Raw genomic sequence first — 20,440 nt, 5'->3', positions numbered from 1 at the left:
TGCAAAAACAATTTCCATGTCCAAAGTTGCAAAGCAATGCTAATTAAAAAGAATATCCAAAATATTGCTTTACTAATGAGCAATAACTCATTAATTAATAATTCAGTGATTGGAAAGAAGATGGGAATGATACCATTCTATATCAATTTTTTTTACAGTCTGGTGTGCTCCAGAGGTTTTAGGTTTGATACTTTTTCATTTTGTTTTGTGCCTTTGAATCGGTGTTTATTCTTGGTGATTGTCTGAACAGTTCCTAAAATAACATGATAAGATTCCCAGAAGTGCTTTGCGCTTGCCTTTCCCCAAGGGCTGAGGGAGAGAACAACTGACCCAATCTCATTCAACTGGCTTTGTGCCTACAGTAAGACTATAATTCACAGTCTCCCAGTATTTAGCCTGCAGCCTTCATTATTACACCTAATTGGCTGTATTTGTATAATATATATTGCAGGAAAATTAAACAACAATGATATCATAGTTCTAATCTCCCTAAAATGGAAATCATTCACAAATGAGAAATGAAAAAAAAGAAAAAAAAAAGAAAGTAACATAATGAGAGGGAGTAGCTTCTTGGAAGGCTATACCCAAAGATGGGCACTGATGCAGAGAAGCAATAGGTGTGACCTATTTTGGTTTGAGAAAATATGGTTTATATACAGATATGTAGGAGCCATGGTGGCGCAGTGGTTAGAATGCAGTATTGCAGGCTACTCCTGCTGACTGTTGGCTGCCAGCAGTTCAGCAATTCGAATCTCACCAGGCTCTAGGTTGACTCAGCCTTCCATCCTTCCGAAGTAAGTGAAACGAAGACCCAGATTGTTGGAGACAATATGCTGACTCTTTAAACCACTTAGAGAACTGTAAAGCACTGTGAAGTGGTATATAACAACCCTAAATAATTTATTTGTTAATATCGGCATCTTAAATTATGCCAAATGCAATACTAAAGCAGGTGGTATTTAATATGTGGTGAAGGAAAAGGGAAACTTACAACCCCGTTCTTCGCGTTTATCTAAATCTACCAGTTAATTAACTATTTGGGGGGGGGGGGATAATATTTTTGAAGGGAAAAAAAGCTGATTAGCTTTTGAGCACAAAAATTAAAACAAAAGTCATTTGAGAAAGCAGTGAAGATATGTTTGAATTTATACTATAGATTTTTTTTTAGCTGATGTGCATCAACAAAGAATTCATAAAATGAAAATCAAAGTTGTGTGTTTTTAGAACAGGCTTGAAAACTAATAAGTCTTTTCAAATTGATATCAGAGGCTGAAAGAGAGATGTCCTGTGGGTTGTGAATAATGGACAAAATATTAATAATGCTGTTCAGAAAGAACAGAGGGGTACATTGGTCAGAGATTTGGTTTCCTAAAAAAAAGAAATTTGATCTACAGTGAAAACCTTTGAGTGGGTGTTCTTTTGATGATAATAATAACAATAAAAGAGGATAAAACCAGAAATTGGCATCAAATGTATTCAGCAGCCTATCAGCATGAGAAATATGATGTGTGAACTCAAAGTTCACAATCTCTTCTGATGCTTAGCGTGACTTCCAGTTTTTTTAAGACTCTGCAAAGTACAAAATAAGTTAACCAGGGTTGCTGATATAAAAAACTAGAGACAGTTAGACACAGATAATTATTCCCAATCTGATTTCTTTTCATTTCTCATAATGTTATGTAACTTTTCTGCTATTTTCAGCCATTGTTCTCTGCCCAGTGTAATTCTGGAAAGGAATATCTGGCTTTATCATTCATGAATATACAGACAACTTTTGAAAAATCAATGTGCATCATGGATAACAATGATGGAAAGCAACAGAACGGTCCTAGGATGAATTACATGTTTTGGGAATAAAAAGTTTGACTTATACAATATCCTCTTAAAACAGTTGAAGAAATTATCTTCTTTTGGCTTCAAATGCAGTTAATCAAAAATGCTATGTTTTGTTCTTAAACTCTTCTTCTTCTTCTCCTCCTCCTCCTCCTCCTCCTCCTCCTCCTCCTCCTCCTCCTCCTCCTTCTTCTTCTTCTTCTTCTTCTTCTTCTTCTTCTTCCTATTCTTCTATTTCTTCTTTTTCTTCTTCCATTCCAGCCATTGTCTATCCACTGTAGATGAGGCCCTCTTCTGCATGTTTCCAACTGATATGGCGTTGAGCTTTATTTTACCAATTAGTACCACAATACTTGTTGATGTTGTCAATCCATCTTGTTTGAGGTCTCTTCTGTGGATGCTTTTGATCAAATGGGATCCGTTCAATGACTGTCTTAATCCACCTGCTCTTAAATTCATGGGTCCGTAAATATGACTTTTCAATACCCGTATTGATCAGAGTATAAGACACTCCGAAGTATAAGACACACCTAGCTTTGGGGGAGGAAAACAAGGGAAAAATATCTGCCCCTGCCTCCCAGCAATTTGCCTCCTTGCAACAAACAGCAAATAATACAGACAATATACACTGTTTGTAGTGTTACATTTCAGTATCCTTCCCCTGTCACACTCACCAAGCCATGCCCACCAAGCCACAACGTCCACAGAACCAATAGTAACAAATTTTGAATCTCACACTGAAGAAGACCTAGACCTATCTATGTGGTCACTCAATCACTTGAAAAACCATCTTTTGAATAACTCAAGTACTTGTTCAGATAATGCGATCTGTATCTTGGCAAGTGAGCATTTTTATGGGGGAGAAAATGTGGCTGAAAGCAATGAAGCTACATACTGTGTGCAGAAGAGTTTTGATATGATCCTTCGCTTGAACTGATTTTTTTTCCTACCAACCACCATTGCCAAATGAAGAATGTGACTTGTGAATAATGCAACACAACTCTGCAAAAATAGAGGCCACCCGAGCATGTTCAGAAGAAAACAGAATTTGGAGCAAAGCATTGCTCACTGTTTTGTGGTGCAACATATGGCCAAAAGACTAATGCCATCAGATGTGAAATTTGACAGTTTAATTCCTTAGTGAAGAAAATGTAGCAGATAACTTTGTACCTCATGACACTTGACAAAATGTCATTCAAAATATAAATTAAACCAAACTAAACAAACAAACAGCTACAATCCACTAAATAATCTTGATTGGCCTACTGGGATTTAATAATTAATTTTGGTTATTTATTAAAACAAATTATATTCTCTCTCTTTAATCAAGGAAAAGTTAATAGTTCCATTCAAGCCAATGAGATTAGTTACAGCTAAATTAAATTCCATTGATTATAATGGGGCTTAAGCACAACCATTAAGATTGAATTGGGACTTATAAGGGTGTAGCAAATTACTATGCAAGAATTTGTAGTAAACAATTAGGCATTGTAAAGCTTAATCCTATATGCTAATTCATAAATTCAATAGGGAATCAATCCTGAAGAAACATTTTTTTCAGTATCTGCTGACAGAAATTAGCAAGGTTGGAATTAAGCATCATTAAAACGTGGTATACTCCTCATTCAAAGCTGAGACATGTGCCAAATTGCCAAATATGCCTGGATGTAGTACATAAATGAGATAGGATAGGATAGGATAGGATAGGATAGGATAGGATAGGATAGGATAGGATAGGATAACAGAGTTGGAAGGGACCTACATCTTCTTAAAACTTCCAGTGATGGAGCCTTCACAACTTCTGGAGGCAAGTTGTTCCACTGATTAATTGTTCTAACTGTCAGGATATTTCTCCTTAGTTCTAAGTTGCTTCTGTCCTTGATTACTTTCACCTATTCTTAAAACACAGGACTAAGTAGAGGGTTTGACTATGTGGCCACTTTGCAGCCACACAGTTCCCCACTAAATACAGTGTGAGGTAAGGAGATAATGTCAGAAAGTGTCAAGGTTATCATACTCAGTTGGCATCTCTCTCTTTAGTACAAAAAAGTAAATTTTTGAGACTGTGCAGTTTCATGGGGCACCAGAAAAAGATTTTAGATTATTCACATAGTCATCCAAATATCCAGATTGGGTTTGGCATTTTTGTCTAGCATTCGAGTCCTGTTACCGATATCATCACAGGATGGAAGTTGTTCCAAGTAAAGCCCCCTTCTGCAATTGACTGATCGACAAATTGTCAATGCCTACGGTGTTCAAGTGGTGCTCCAATTGTTTTGGGATTGCACCCAAGGTGCCTATTACTATTGGTACTATCCTTGCTTGCCTTTGCCACAGTCATTCTACTTCTATGTCTTTGTATTTTGTTACCTTCTCCAGTTCTTTCTCTTCTATTCTTTTGTCTCCAAGCATTGCCACATCCCCTAACCAGACTTTTTTGTCTTTCTTATCGACAGTTGTTGAGTCTGGGATGTTATGTGGCAGGTGCCTGTTTGTTTGAATTGTAAAGTCCCAGAGCAATTTAACTTCTTCATTTTCTATTATTTTCTCTTTTTTACGGTCCCATCAGATCTTCCAATCCATTGTTGTTGTTGTTGTTGTTGTTGGTTAATCTTTGGTGAGATTCACAGCCTTTGAAGCTGGTTGGTAGCTGAAGGACCTAGGAACTATTAAGTAATGTTGGAGGATATAAGCTGTTCCAAGTAAGGTGGTTTTTTGTAGAATAAGAATGATCAGGTCTGATAAATTTAGAATTTCCAAATAGCGAGGTAGCCCTTTAGGTATTGCTCCAATGGCTCCAATTACAACCGGGACAACACACAATTTCTTTTTCCAAAGTCATTCAACTTCAATTTGCAAGTCCTGGTACTTTGTGATTTTTTCCTTGCTGCTTATCTTCAATTCGCGCATCATCAGGTATCGTAATGTCATTGAACCAAACTTTTTTCTTTTCAACTATTGTTATGTCAGGTGTGTTGTGGGCCAAGTGCCTGTCAGTCTAAACTCTGAAATCTCACAAGATCTTGACTTTTTTCATTCTCTAGAACCTTTTCAACCTGATGTTCCCAGTGGTTTTTGCTGTACTCAAATCCAAACTACTCCTACTCCTTCTTCATCACTGCACAGTCAACATGATGTTCAGAATGGATTTAGCATTTTTGTCTATCTATCAATTGTTTCCAAGGTCCTGGGATAGGCAGACATGGAAGATATTGTCTCAGGATGTAAGCTGTTCCAAGTAAAGCCACCTTTTGTAATTGACTGATGGTCAATGCTAATGGTGTTTTTATTCTAACATTCAAGACTTTGTGGCCATTGAGCCTTATGGCTTTTCTGTACTTTTGTGGCAGAGCTATTTATCAGCAGTGACTGCAGGGATAAAAAAAAATTGTTGAAAGCTGTAACTGTGTGATTGAAGGTCCATTCCTCTATATGTTCCTGTAACATAAATAAATTGGGCAGAGCTTCAATCATCATCTTGACTTTTATAAAGCCCCTGTCATGGCTGTCCCTGGTTGTTAGGTTTATTATTGTAATGCTTTACATTTGTTAATTGTGTCTTCATGTTATTGTTTCATCCTGCTTGTATTGCTAAGAACCTATCAAGCAAACCTCAAAAGAAATATTTTAAATACATAAATATATTTGCAAAGGAGCCTTTTTTACATATTTCACAGCTGAAATTATAGATCAAATGAAAAAAAATATACATGCTAAAATAGAAATAAAAAAGATATATTGATAAAATAAAATAAAGACAATGTTATTAAAGGTAAATTAACACAGTAGAATTATTAACATATGAAAGGATCCTATAAGATGACCATCATAACAGATTAACAGAGTTGGAAGGGATCTTATAGGTCATCTAGTCCAATCCCCCAATCAAGCAAGAGACCCTACGCGATTTCTGACAAATGGCAATCCAATCTCTTCGTGAAAGTCTCAAATGATGAATTTTACTATGAATAATCTAAATATATAATTAGGGCAAATAACTATTAAAGAACATAAGTAATACTAAAATCCACAAAACATTATGAGAACTTAAAATTATGATAATTTCAGTCTAATACCTCCTTAAGCTCTGCTAGTGTTTGGTGGAATTAAGACCACTGTGGTACAACCCATTATATCAAAGAAATAGCAGGGGAACTTTAATCACATTGAGTAGCATAACTATATTTTAAAGAACAAGAGGAGAAAGAAAGAAAAAAGAAAGGAGGGAGGGAGGGAGGGATGGAGGAAAGAAAGAAAGGAGAGAAGGAGGGAAGGAAGGAAAGAGGGAGGGAGGAAAGAAAGAAAGAAAGAAAGAAAGAAAGAAAGAAAGAGAAAGAAAGAAAGAGAAAGAAAGAAAGAGAAAGAAAGAAAGAAAGAGAAAGAAAGAAAGAAAGAAAGAAAGAAAGAAAGAAAGAAAGAAAGAAGGAAGGAAGGAAGAAGAAAGAAAGAAATTAAGTAAGTGTGGTAGGGACATGAAGGAATGCATTTTTAAAAAAATCAAATAGATCTTTTGCTCTTTTTTATCAAGGAGGAGGAGCTAAAAAGTTATTATATTTATGTAGGTACTTACCAAGCACATCTAAATTATATTAAAGTAATCAAAATACCTTTACAATCCCCGAGGGATGTCACAACTTTGGAGCACTCCTAATGTTTGGAAATTGAAAAATTTGACACGCCCTATCACTCATCCATACCAATAGACCTAAGTGTAGAATTTATTCCCTGTGGCCTTAGAGGTTTTGTTCAAAAAATAATTTCCATGGCTACATTTTACAATAGTCCCCAAGCATCAAACAAGAATATTTACCAAAATTTTCATTGTAAGGCATACAGAAGGATGCTCAGAAAGTGCTCATCCAAGAGGAAACTGGCTTAAAACTTCTTCTTTTCCTAATCAAGCACTCTGTCAGTGGTTGGCTTCAGATTTAAACCCTGGATCTGACCTGCAGGCTAGCTTTTGCCAGTTGGAATAAATTTAGGGACATCTGAGGAATTTGATTTGCACGTTCTGATACAAATTAACCCAATTTGCACCTCTCAAATAGGAAATTACAGTTTGGTTTCAAATGGATTTGCTGCAGTCCAGATTCTGTAATGAGATAAGAGCACCCCAAATATATCTGCATATGCCTTGCTTTGAGTGCATCTATGTTTAGATAATATATCCGGCTCAATTATTTTGAAGGGTTTTTTTTTTTAATTGAAGTTTAGCATAGGATTGCTTTGTCTTTTATGTAAATCAGTAGGAATTCTCATCAAACTTTGGAAAAACAATTTCAACAAAGGCTGAAATCACATGAAAGGCGTTAATCAATGTATGAGTAGAGGTAATCCCTGACTTAATTGTCACTTAATGACAATTTTAAGTTACAATGGATTTATCCAGGGCTACTTACAACCCAATTCCAAAGTTGCAAAGGCCAAGCCTTCACGCCTGCTGTCACATCAGTGGTGGGTTCATACCAATTCGGACCAGTTCTCCAGAACTGGTAGTGCTGCCTTCAAACAGAGAGCGAACCAGTTCTTTTTTTTAAAAAAAAGTGGGCCCACCTGCCTGCCCCTGGGTTATATTTACCTTTATTCCAGCTTCTGAAGCTCAGCTAATCCAGGGTAGCAGCTTGAATTGCCGCACCTCAGCTGTTTTCCTTGCTTTACGTGCTTTTCAAGCGCGTGCACGCTCAGTAAACCGGTAGTAATGCTGGTAGGAACGCACCACTGTGTCACACGCACCAGTCTGCATGCATTACTCACGTGACTCCTGTCAACACTGAAGCTAGCCTGACTGGGGCCATCTTGGAAGCTTCAGTTTTGCCTACAATGGCGCTGAGGGATGTAGGGATGGGGGAATAGAGATAGCTGGGGTTTTGTAGCCAAAACGAAATACTTCCTCTGAGAACCAAGGACATTCCCACAGGTGGCTGAAGAGAGGAGGAGTGAAGTTTCCAAGCAACCAGATAGCATCTTGATTGGACCATTTGACTCATTGTTTGGGAAAGGGGGAAACCTTTACTTTTAATTAGGTGAAAACTAGAGTTGGTTTTCACCAGCCTTTGCCAATATGATATCTCTAATAAACTTGTTCTTGGAGGAAACTGCTTGCTTTGGAGCTCTGTTTGCTATGGGCGTATTACTTGGAACTTGGACAATTGCATTTTATGACAATTTTGCTGAAAAAAACCAGTGTTTACTTCTGTTTCTTGGAAAACCTGACCCATAACAAACCATTAGTTCATTTAACATCCACTGCTCCTATAAGGTGATGCTGATTATATCATGGCTTCTACCAGATGCCTATCCTAAAGGAATGATTCATACCATGTATTACATGTTTAGGATAGAGAACATGTATTCCATGTTTGGGATGGGAAAGAAATCTTTTGGTTCAGATTTAACACGAACCTACTCAACTCATAATGTCTCTAAATTGGAATTAACTAATAGCTGAATCTGTGTTTTCTTATGTTGCACTGTAGTTAGCAATTTTTAAAAGAATGCTTACACCGAGGGGAAGATGCTTCAAATGTATATATTAAGAAGGATGCAAAAAATGTTAAGAATTTTGTGTGGAATACTCAAATAAACCAATTTAAACACAAATGTAGCAACGGGAGTAAAAAAAAAAGCATAAAGTTGTAAAAATGGTAGGCTAAGTTAGAATAACACTTATCTAATTTCCCCTATCATTATCTGTGCCACTCAACCCTTTATAAGTATGCACTTTGAATGCCTTCTCACACTGCCCTATTTTAATCAACCAAAATCTGCCACCACCACTGAATACTATTGATGATAGAGTTATTTATCAGTATGCTAAAATAAAGACCAGAAAAATAGAAGTAATAGGATGAGGAATCTAACAGATTTGAGATTTGCAAAAGCAAGGGAGGTAATAGTATTTAACAGTCAGGGATGTTTATAATTTATTCAGTCCCCCCCCCCCATATTACTCATTTAATTCCAGATGCCAGGCAACTTTGGTGTGACTCTGTTTTCTCCATCACTTTCCTTTCATACTACATCCTTCCATTGTCCTTGACTTTTGCCCATTAACATTACTCTCCATAAATCTTAATTGAACACAGCAGTGCATCCCAGATTTATTCTTTCTATACAGTTACTTAATCCTTCAGGCAAAGTCTACAGTAGGAAAGAGTGAGGGACAGGTAAAAGGGATGCACATATACTTTTAATGTTAATAACAAATTCAGAGTAGAAGAGTTTATGGGTACTGAGATGATATTCCAGAAGCACAATTCTTAGCAGACTTATTACTGCAAGCAATTTATACATCCCTATCACCAGATGTCCTTGAAACCATATAAGTAAGCTATTATGAAGGGTCAGGGAGGAAGACCTACAATCTGAATTTCAAATATATGTAAAATAACTCTATTAATCCTTCCCCCCCCCCCTTCTGCTCAAACTTGTCAAATTTTTCTTGACAGTCCCTGCAGTTTTTTAGGCAGGGTTTTTCAGAAGTGGTTTGGTTCTTTTTCTTGGGGCTGTGAGAAAGTGACTGGCCCAAGATAAATCACATGGTTTTGTATCCAAAGCAGGGGTGGGTTTTGGCTTCTTCTATTGCCTGTTCGCTCAGGGACACGCTTCAGGCACGCACACACTTCATGTCCACACACGCTTGATGCATGCTATGCACACATGTGAAGTAGGTAAAATATGCTTCTGCACATGTGCCGAAGCAAAAAACAAGATGGTGCCGCCTATACAACCGGTTCAGGGGCATGGCCAGCCAAGTTACTACCTACTCAACCAAACCGGTAGGAACCCACCTCTGATCCAAAGCATGGCTAGAACTCACAGTGTCCCTCACAGTTTCTAGCCTGATATCTTAACCATTACGCCAAGCTGATCCTGAATGATCAAATAAGGCATTTCAAATTATAGATGAGAAATTGCATAATAGAACTGTCCGGAGGTGATATTCAGCCAGTTCTGAAAGGTTCTGGAGAACTAGTAGTGGAAAATCTAAGTAGTTTGAGAACTGGCAAATAGGCTGGCCCCACGCTCGCTTCCTCCCAGCCTCTCAGCTGATCTTCTTTTGCTGCCCTGAACAGGAGAACAGAGCTGGAAAGCAGGTTAGTGGAATGGGGAGAGAATGGGGATTTTGCAGGAACCTTACCCCAGGAGTGAGGAGAGAATGGGGATTTTGAAGTATCCTTCCCCTGCCATGCCCACAGAGCCACACCCACAGAACGGGTAGTAAAAAATTTCAAAGCCCACCATTGACTCAGTCCATAATTTTAATAACAGTTCACACATCAGGGAAGAAAGAGGTAGCTCAATGTTTGTCTGAACATAAAAGTGGCAGCACAAGCACTTTAATTTGAAAGGCAGGACAGAGACTACATGCACACTATTGTATGGTGTGTAGTTTGCATATGATGCTAAGATAGGTCTATCAGCACTGGGATGCAAAGATACTGACAGCAACAAAGGCATCTAAAAAACCATTAACCCTTTAATTCCACTAATAATTTATCTGAATCAGGTAACATACTCCTACTTCGTAATTCATTTTTTTAACCATGGATTGGTGAACAATCACTGACTGTGTTCACACCAGAAGCAAAATTATAAGAACGTTTGTAAACCACATTGTCAATGTCAGGGCATTTATTTTTTCCCCTCACCAAATAGTTTAGGATTAGGGTTATCAGTTGTAAATTGGCAGTTATCTCTACCCATGCTATATTTTAACACTAGTTGCAGGGCAAAAAAGAAACAAACCAAAAGGTTATTACCAGAGAAACACCTCTAGGGGCAAAGAAGGTTCTATCAGTGAATACATGTTATGATGGCAGTGAGCTATCAACCTTGAGGTAGTTTTTCCCAGGGGGTTGCAATTAACCACCATTCAAAGAATACCTTGATTAGATGCAACTTGGTCCAATTGGAATAAATGAGTACATCTTTACCATATTTCAAATTTCATAAATGTGTTCTTCTATCAAAACGTTTTCTCTCTGTCTTCATTTTGGAAGTCCCACTTATAAATCAGAATGGGAATATGTGAGGCAAATGTGCCACCTTCATTCTTCCCAGTTTCTTCAGATCAAATGTGATAATTAACTCTCTTCCACTTCAATATGCTGTAATGGGTGCAGTCAGTTCCTTTGGAGCTGATTAGGAATTTGTCAATGGAACCTTCACAGTTTGTGGCTGAATATATATATTGTATATATATATTTCCTTTCTGCTTGCTCCACCATAAACTGCTTGTCATAACCACATAATTTAATATGAATAATTACTTGAGGCTCAGGCCAGCCCTGGATTAACTTTTAAGCAAAATAAGCCCATATTTGGGGCGCAAAAGAAGAGCACTACAAAAATCCCGCCTAGATAAACTGCTCTTAACTCTTTCACTGCCAAAGTCAACTTTAGTTTACATTTAATGAGTCTAAAGGTCTTGTCAATTAAGTAATGTAGAGATGTGGTTAAGACACTGAGGTGGTCGATCAGAAGGTTGGCAGTTGGCAATTCAAATCTCTTGCACCGCATAACAGAATGAGCTCCCATTATTTGTCCCAGCTTCTGCCAACCTAGCAGTTCAAATGCACGTAAAAAAAAATGCAAGTAGGAAAATAGGAACCACCCTTGGTGGGAAGGTAACAGTGTTCTGTGTGCCTTCAGCATTTAGTCATGCCAGCCCCATGACCGCAGAGAAGTCTTCAGACAGTGCTGGCTCTTTGGCTTTGAAATGGAGATGAGCACTGCCCCCTAGAGTCAGGAATGACTAGTACATATGTGCAAGGGGAACCTTTACCTTAAGAACAGAAGGGCCCCATTGTTGAGCATCAATTGGCCTTAATCTGACATTCACTGTGGCTCATCAAACTTAACAGGGGAAGAGAGACCCCCAAAAGCCAATCAACTCACATTCAAAGCAATGTGGAAGTTAGGATAATGAAACAATGCTGTTGATCCAGTGCATTGGCCCTAAGATTGATTGTTTAATTGATTTAAATGTAATCAACTCAATGTCAGCTCTTAGTGACTTCATAGATAGACTTTCTCTGGGAAGATCTATCTTCAATTAGCCATTTAGGTCTCTCGATGTATTCATTGCTGTTGGTCAATGAACTCTGCTCTTTCTTTCCATTTTTGTCAACATTATGGACTTCTCAGTTGCCTTCCCTATCTCCCTGCTGGATAGTGAATCATGAAAGACACTTGTTTATATACTGATTGCAGAATTCTAGGTAATTTAGGAGTGGTTCTTAAATTCAACTTTTGCCTTGCATTTTCAATCCAGTGGAAAGGGTGGAATTTTTTTCCCCATTAAGAGAAATGTGATCTTTTTCTTTTGCTCCAAGTAAAAAAGACCAAACTTTTATAAATAAGATTTTCTTCTTCACTACATGCACAGTGCCATCTTGATTCCTTTGTAACAAAGTTGTGGCTAGGAGAACCAGAATGCAAGGAAATGACCACTGGAGGCTGCTGTTGCACTAGGGAAAAATACCAGCAATTGCATTAAACTGGCTGAGAATCCAAGGAGGCACCAACAGACAAGTTCAGAAGTGACTGGTTTAGGTACTTGCTTAATTGCGTTTAATTATTCAAAGACAAGTGCCATATTTTTCCCCAGGTAATTGCAGTCTGCCCATACTTATCTGTCATTTTTATTTTCCAAGCACTAAGGCATAACTTGTGTAAAGTTTCATTCTTAATAGGTAAGAGAGGACAACAGTTGCTGAGGTTTCATGATTTAAGGTTCTCCTGTCCTGTAATTGCAGCATTGATAGGCCTAATGTTTTCTGCTCACCTACTTGGTCACCTATACTGATTGCTATAGGTATGTCCCAGTGGTGTGTTGCAGGCAGTATGCCTCAGTACGGGCGTACCGGAGCCTGCCCGGAGCATCGGATATCATTCCGGTATGGTACTCCGGAGGGCCCACCCACCTGCCCAAATTCCTTACCTGTCTTTTAAGGCTTCTGCACTTCCACGCATGCACATAGCATGTACAGCCCCTGTGCGATGCTTCACTGAGCAGCAGTACCATTGCGGAGGCTCACGGAGGTGGTAAGATGCATGCGCGCGCTGCCCACATCCATGTGGATGCCGCCGGGCCCGTTCCAACCATACCAGTTGGAACAAGATCCGGAACCCACCACTGGTATGTCCCCTCTACTCCAGTAACCTAGCACCATCCTCCATAGAGACCTTGGCTTCGGCTGAAGGATACACCAGACAACTCCTTCTACAATTGTATTGGCACCCATAATCCCCGACTGCTGGTTTTCCTAGTGGTTGTCAAGTCTTAACAGAGTTCCTTAAAGGCACTGGTTTCGCCCTCTTTTGAAGGCAAATTTGACCTAATGTTGAAACAAAGGTGTGGCCCTCCTGTATTGCATAGAACAGGGGTGTGGAAGTCACGTCATCCCGTTGTCGTCACATGATGTATCGTGACTATTTCCCCTTTGCTGAAACAGAGATGGGTGTGGCCAGCATGTGATGCATCTGGCCTATAGGCCGTGAGTTTGACATCCCTGGAATAGAAGGTCAGCTGTAGGAAGGATCCTGGATATTTTGAAAGCTGTACATTGCAGATTCTATCACGCTGTGCGCCAGACATCTTTTTCTGCTAGCTGCTTCACACAAGCAGAAGGTTTTCCCTTCTGGAAACTTTACTTCTGAGAACCTGAACTCAAACAAAATCATTCGCATCCTTATCAATCAATGGTTCATAAAACCAGTAAAATGCAACTGCCATTCTATAACTCTATGTTCAATAAAGCATACTTAATTATGTCTTTTTTGGGATGGGGAGGGGATTGATGGCTGAAATATTTTGTACTGCATTCTAGATTTAGTGGTAAGGTAAAGTAAAAGTAAAGGTTCCCCTCACACATATGTGCCAGTCATTCCCCACTCTAGGGGGTGGTGCTCACCTGCATTTCAAAGCCAAAGAGCCAGCGCTGTCCGAAGACATCTCTGTGGTCATGTGGCCCCCATGACTAAATGCCGAAGGCGCACGGTATGCTATTACCTTCCCACCAAAGGTGGTTGCTATTTTTCTACTTGTATTATGTACATGCTTTTGAACGACTAGATTGGCAGAAGCTGGGACAAGTAACGGGAGCTCACTCCGTTACACAGCACTAGGGATTCTAACTGCTGAACCTTCTGATCAACAAGTTCAGCGTCTTAGCCACTGAGCCACCACGTCCCTTCAGTTTAGTGCCAAATGTACCACTAGATGCCAAAGTGACATTGTAGTTATATTTCAGTCATTTTGGGGAAAAAGGTATTCATTATTGATTAACCATGTGCTCTTTATTTAATGCCCTTTACCATACCTTTAGAGGCTCTCTCCCTCCCTCCCTCCCTCCCTCCCTCCCTCCCTCCCTCCCTCCCTCTCTCTCTCTGTCTCTCTGTGTGTACGTGTGTGTGTGTGTATTTTGAAATAGCCTGGCTGACCAATCAAGACACAGAGGAAGGGTTGTGTATTGGGATATGTTGATTCCACTTTCCCCCTACACTCATTGACAATCATCTTAATCATTCAACATAGATCACAGAAAAATGGAATTGGAAGGGTCCTTGGAGGTTTTCCAATCCAATGTACTGCTCAAGCAGGAAATCCTATATACGGTAATTCTAGATAAGTGTCTTCTTATGAGCCTCCAGTGATGGATCGCCCACAACTTATGAAGGCAAGCTATTGCATTGGTTGATTGCGCTAACCATTAGGAATTTTCTTCTTTGTTCTAGGTTGCTTTTCTTCTTGGTTAGTTTCCACACATTATTTCTCAACTTGCCTTTTGGTGCTTTGGAAAATAGTTTGAGTCACTCGTTTTGACCGCTTCGCATTAAGGAGAGAGATTAGTGGCTATTTCCTGCTAGCAGTTGATACTTAGAGGGGAGTTTCAGTGGAGCAAGGGAACCCTGAGGATCACTCTTGTTGACTTGGCCTGCCATAAGTAAGAACAGCATCATTTGCCAGCCTTCATACTGCAACAGGAAAGGAATTGGCAATCAGAACACTACAAATTCATGCCAGGACAAGGGTGGTTTTTTTTTGTTTTTTTTTGTTTTGCCAGCTCAAAGACTGGTAGATAGCATTTTAATGCAGCCATCTGGGGGGAAAAAACTCTTAGAAGGATTTCCATTTCACAAGCTGCTGAAAGGAATGTTTAATCATGGAATATAGCTAGGATTACAGCTGTTAGTGGAATATACAATTTTGATACAAATTTTATGCTCTGTAACATCCTATCAGAAATCTTTTTCTAAGCAGATGAGAAATCAAATGAAAATCGGCCATTGGATGCTAATCATCCAATTCTCTTTTTTGATGCTTTTCTCTCTCTCTCTCTCGTTAAAAAGAAGGTGTTACATTTTATGCACCCTGAAACTGATGAAGCCCTGTACATATATATCTATAAATGCTAAAATTTAGCTTTGGAAGACCTGAACCTATAAAGAATTCTGTCCAAAAAGCTCATTTTAACCAAGGGAAAAAATAGATCATATTTGTTTTAGGTTATTGGCTAAAATACTTTTTTTCTGAATGGCCCACGGATGGGTTTCACAGAATGATTTAGTTGCATGGGAAGAATCTAAAAGAATGTGTCTAAGAAGGGTGTGAAATTAAATGAAATGCCTTTAAATCACTGTATCTTCAAAACATCACTGAGCGCTATAACTCTGAAGTCTGGATCCAAAGAGAGCATTGCAAAATGAAACACCCCAATCTCAAAAAGGTGTAATGGTTAAGGTTTTGTTCAAGGAGTCAGAATACAGAATAACAGAATTGGAAGGGACATTGGAGGTCTTCTAGTCCAATCCCCTGCTTTGGCAGGAAACTTATATCAGATTTAGAGGAACTTACGTATGTCAGATTTCATATCAGATTTTGTAAAGAACCTTTTTATGTATATTCCTTAGTTACTGGAAGGTAACTTAGACAACTTAACTAACTTAGCTTGTCGATCAGAAAGGTTGGCAGTTTGGCGGTTCGAATCCCTAGAGCTGCATAACAGAGTGAGCTTCCATTACTTGTCCCAGCTTCTGCCAACCTAGCAGTTCAAAAGCACGTAAAAATGCAAGTAGAAAAATAGGAATCACCTTTGGCGGGAAGGTAACAGTGTCCTGTGCATTTTTGGCATTTAATCATGCCAGCCACAGAGACTTCTTCGGACAGCGCTGGCTCTTTGGCTTTGAAATGGAGATGAGAACTGCCCTCTAGAGTCAGGAACGACTAGCCCATATGTGCGAGGGGAACCTTTATCTTTACCTTTAACTTAGACAAAAAGTATGTCTGCTTAATTTTCAAACTATTGTACTTGTGTGCAATATAAATCTCAATTGCAGTCTCCAATGACCTAAGCATATTTGTTCTAAGACCGAATTGCAAGGAATTCCTGGGGGGATTTTTTTAAAAAAAGAGCTTTAAGATGTAACAAAGATCCAGATCTCAATGGTTGACTTTTACAAATGACATGCCGAGCTATTCAATCATTGTCCATAAATAATCATCCAATGTTATCAGACAGAAAGTTTTTCAAATACTTTCTGAATGAAACTTCTTCCTGTTTTGAAAACAATTTTAGACAATATATTCCTGCAGGAGCCTTATCAGATAAAGCTGTTCAGCTGAACGGAATTATACACGGAATGCAGATTTTGTTAGATGCAAACCGTTCATTTCCATCAAATAATTAACAATCTGAAAGGTGAGGTTGGCATGCAGATGCTATTATTCTCAAAAAATAATGAGGAAAATTATTCTGAGAGAAACTGAGGGATTATAAATTCAGCAACAAACCAAGCAATGAATTTTTAGGCAGTAAATTATTCTAACTGTGCTGTGAGGACATAGAATTGGTCACTGAAGCTGCAAAGTTGATGGCCCGGTTCAGAAATGCTAGTTTACTGCTCCATAAGGGCAGTGTTGCTCCATAAGGGCAGTGTTGCCCAGATCTTGGTACCTTAATCATGAAATGCATTTAATGTGGATTCAGCTAAAATTCTTCTTCTTCCTCCTCTCCCTCCCCCCTTCCTCCTCCTCCTCCTCCTCCTCCTCCTCCTCCTCCTCCTCCTCCTCCTCCTCCTCCTGCTCTCCCTATTCCTCCTTGATTCTGTCAAGAGATCTTGTTATTTAGGCATATTTCTTTCAATTTCATTTCACAATTAGTCAAACATTCTATCCTTTTTACTCAAATGCTTTCAATATATGTATAGGAAATCATGCTATAGTTGCACCATTGAACTTGAATAGCAGGTTACCTTGGAACAAATCTACCTGCATTGTTACTAAAATCAACAGATCATATGGCACAATGTAGTATCATATGTTATGGCATAGAGGCAGATTATGCAAATATTTACAAAATAATTTAAAAAAAAACTTGACAAAAAAGTAAGAGATCTTGGGACAAATGCTCCATATCAATCTCCATTATTTACATCCATAAATGTCTAAATAGGTTGATTAAATTTGATGTCTTTCTACATCATAATAGATTTTTTTTCAAATGGCTGATTGAATAGAAATGATAATGCTCTAATTTATAGTTTTAACAAACCATAAATTACTTGTTTTGATTCAGCTTGGTAAAGGGTTATAAATGGGTGTTTCTGCTTGTGATGAAGGATGTGTGCATTGTTCTGATGTCAGGGCCTAGCAACAATTAGCATGGAAAGGGAGGAAAAGTAAACATAATGTTTGCATGGGTACAGTTATCCTCCCATAAAGGAGTCTATGTGGCTTGTTTCCATCTTTATGCTATTAAAACTGCATGAAGCTTAATATAGGTTCTTTTGAATAAGTAAGAAAAAAATCCCCCAATCCCTGCATTTCAATTATCTCTTTGGGATGCCTGACAATCAACTTCAGATATCATCATTCTTCCCTAGACTTGGATAAAAAGTAAGTTGTGGGCCTATTGAATTACTGGAGGAATGTGTTTTATAAGTAGAGTCATTATGTAGAATGACCTGGAAAGATTTCCTATATTGGATTTATAAAACAGGCTTGTTAAGAATTGAAAAATCTTGTGAGAAAAGGCCAAGAAAAAGTGAAAAGAAATTTCATGTCAATTTCTAGAATATCGATGGGATTAATAATCAAGATTGTTAGAAGTAAAAGGAAGGAATATAAAGTTGGTTTATTTGATCAGGATAAAATAGATCTATTGTTATATTGGGAACATTTTATGGACTTTTGATGACCAGCATTGAAGACTTTTTAAAGATTTTTTTAATAGGGAGGAGATGAGATATGGGAAGAAGAGATTTATGTATTTTAAGAGGAGATGATAAATTACTAGAATTGTTTATAATTATTATGATAGAGGTAGGAAGTCACTTTTTATATGTTTCTTTGTTTTTTCTTTACTATAGTCTTTTTTTCTTCCTTTTCTATACCTTCCATTTTCTATACCTTCCTTTTCTATACCTTCCATGTTCACTCCTATCTAATTTAGTGGGAGAGGCTAATATTCTCAAGGAGTGGTTGATATCTGAATAATTGAGTTCTATCCCATGTAGAGCTCTAAACATGATAAACCAGCACTTTGAATTGCATATTGAAGGGAATTGGGGGCCAGTGCAGCTCACACAACAGAAGTGCAATGTGGTTGAAGCTGAATAGTATCCACGCCGTTAGGTTCTGAACCAGTTGTAGCTTTTGAATGGTCTTCAAGGGCAGCTCCACCTAAAAAAGAACTTGTAGAAATCAAAATGGGAAGCGACTAAGGAATGAATGACCAAGATTTAGTATTTAGTAGATTTGTTTATATGTGTGCCTTCAAGCCAGTTTTTCACTCCAGACAAGTCCCTGGACTTAGAAGTGGTTTTCCTTTGTCTCCTTTCTAGGGCTGAGAGAATGACCGGTCGGTCTGGCTTTGCATCGAAAGCTTTATAGCTAATATGGGATTAAAATCACAGTGTCCCAGTTTCTAGCCCAATGCCTTAAAAACACTAAACCAAACTGGTTATTCATTTATAATTTAGGGATAAAATAATTCTACTAATCTGTTGTGCATCACTGTTACACCTGTGTTACTGATTGGGGTGGATTGCGGCCAGTGTTACTGCCAGTTTGCTTTGTGTGTGCTTTGCGTGCACTTTGCGTGCGCTTTGCATGCACTTTGTGTGCGCTTTGCATGCACTTTGCATGCGCTTTGCATGCACTTTGCGTGCGCTTTGCATGCACTTTGCGTGCGCTTTGCATGCACTTTGCATGCTGCGCACACATGCGCAGTTGCCTGTGAATAGTTCTATGCATATGCAGAACATTTAAAAAGGACAAACAACATGCCAGCAATGGCAACGGTGACTTGGGAATCGGTTCGGAGACGTGGCCAGCCTAGGTCGCTGCCAGTTCTGTGACCCAGGCCAACATTCCACTACCAGTTTGCTCGTACCGGTGCAAACCTCTAGCAACCGACCTCTGTTACTGATGCATTTTTGTTCTAGTATATTCTGGAACAGAATATGACTTGTTAAGACATTATCTGAAGGTCAGTACAAATTTACTAGGGGAAAAAACATCTTCCAGATACCAACTTGCTCTAGGACTTTATTTTTTCCCCTATATTGTATTTTTCAATAAAATGTATCTGAATCAAACCAGGACACTATTCCATTTAATCGAGTAATATTGACATTGACTGATAGCTCTTCACTAGGAAATTTTTCACAGCATGACATGGAGAAGCAATTATTAAATCTGGAGTCCACTACAGTATATGCTCCACTACTAAATTCAATAACATGGATGTCTTATTACCTCATCTTTATCACTGCTTTTTAGACTTGCAAAGAGCTGTTTTTCTGTGCAAATCAAAACAAACCTTGAACACAGCTGTTGGATAGAAGGATTAATATCTATGAAGAAGGGAAACATGTTACAAAGGAAAGAAACCATATTGGTATGAACTCATATAATTTGGCTGTGCCTCTATGATAGAAGATTAGAGAAAATTCTGCAGATCCTTTCAGTATTTTACTTTGCAAGTCTCTTACTGTCTCAGGTGGCCATATCTAAAGATTTTTGCCTCTCTAGACTTTATTGTTTCAAGTCTTCTTTCAACTGAGTGACACTTCAATCAAAATCCACTTGGGAACAAGATGTACAAACAAATGTCCAATTTGTAAACAGTGGCTGCTAAAACATTTTTGCAAAGAATGTCTGCTTTAGCTTTCTATGCTTTTAGTTATCTTGGGTCAATGACTAGGATACAGTTTTATCTGAAGTTACTGTATAAATACTGATCGGTAAAAGTGGAAAAAAATAAAAGAGCTGCATCTGACCAGCTTGAGAAATGAAAAGACAGTTAAACAGAGAATATTTAAGAATGAAGAATGATCTCTGCTGATTTAAGAAGGGATTGTTTCAAATTTACACTACCAAAACACACCAAACTAATGAAAGCAAGTAGAACAACCAGACTTAGAAATTAAACAATGAAGATAATAAGGTGGTGGATGGCGGTTATAGGTGAAGAGCAACCACTAATGAACAAGGAGTCAAGAAATACAGATAATTACAATTACAGGACATGTGTAAACACACTAAGGATGCCACTTTTATTTTTGTCTCTTTTCACATCATTTTTGTGGCTTCAGAGTT

Source organism: Natrix helvetica, assembly GCF_964273705.1.
Source record: "Natrix helvetica genome assembly, chromosome: 3".
Taxonomy (NCBI): Eukaryota; Metazoa; Chordata; class Lepidosauria; order Squamata; family Natricidae; genus Natrix; species Natrix helvetica.
This window is presented reverse-complemented; position numbering follows the sequence as displayed.